The sequence below is a fragment of the Carassius auratus genome, chromosome 39 (assembly GCF_003368295.1).
Source record: "Carassius auratus strain Wakin chromosome 39, ASM336829v1, whole genome shotgun sequence".
NCBI lineage: Eukaryota > Metazoa > Chordata > Actinopteri > Cypriniformes > Cyprinidae > Carassius > Carassius auratus.
In genome coordinates this window covers 8,947,514-8,948,806 of record NC_039281.1, presented here as the reverse complement: position 1 = coordinate 8,948,806, position 1,293 = coordinate 8,947,514, and positions in this window count along the sequence as shown.

Genomic DNA, 1,293 nt, shown 5'->3' with positions numbered 1-1,293 from the left:
GCAAAAATTAGTAAAAACACATAACTGAGACAGTTAAAACAATTCGTTTTTTATTTTTGAAAAAATAAGTGGTTTGGTGTGAGTGGGAACACGCCACTCAGAAAAAACATAAATACATGGCTGCTGTAGAGAATTCCAGCCATTTGTGTCCAACGCTTGCCTGAGGAAGGATCAGAAATCCGAAACGTCGCGATAGGCCTTGGACACAGGATTTTGGGCCTCCATCATGAGACTGGGTGATGTAGAGAGCCACATATATGAGAAGAGAGTCAAATAAGTGTATCTAAAGACGAAGAGAGTCAAACTGAATTTAGAAGTGTATCTAAAGACGAGAGAGTCAAACTGAATTTATTGAAGTGTATCTAAAAGACGAGAGAGTCAAACTAAATTATTTCCTTCATCTACACCGATGAAGTGACGTACACCGTTTTTTTCTTTGGGGAAACGTGAACTACACCACACACACTAAACTTACCAGCCACAGTTGCTGTGCAGACCTAAGGGAAAGAGCCCTGAGTTCTCTAACCCCATTTTGGATTTTTTGCGTCAACAGAGAGATATTTTGGGCCCCTGGAAGTCGAGAGGTGGTGTCCGGGATAGTGGTCAGTGGACGGATGGGACCCGTGCACAACCAGGTTCAGACCTCAGGTCTGGACCTTGACGTTCATTCCTCTAACCAGCCAGTGCCTTCGTCTCTGAGCTTTCTCTGGGCCCCTCTTTGGGTGACCGGGGGCCCCGGAATTTTTTGTGGGATGCAAAAAATAGTAAAAACACATACTGAGACAGTAAAACAAGTTCGTTTTTATTTTGAAAAATAAGTGGTTTGGTGTGGAGTGGGGAACACGCCCACTCAGAAAAACATAAATACATGGCTGCTGTAGAGAATCCAGCCATTTGTGTCCAACGCTTGCCTGAGGAAGGATCAGAAAACCGAAACGTTCGCGATAGGCCTTGGACACAGGATTTTGGGCCTCCATTCATGAGACTGGGTGATGTAGAGAGCCACATATATGAGAAGAGAGTCAAATAAGTGTACTAAAAGACGAGAGAGTCAAACTGAATTTATTGAAGTGTATCTAAAAGACGAGAGAGTCAAACTGAATTTATTGAAGTGTATCTAAAAGACGAGAGAGTCAAACTAAATTTATTTCCTTCATCTACACCGATGAAGTGACGTACACCGTTTTTTTCTTTGGGGAAACGTGAACTACACCACACACACTAAACTTACCAGCCACAGTTGCTGTGCAGACCTAAGGGAAAGAGCCCTGAGTTCTCTAACCCCATTTTGGA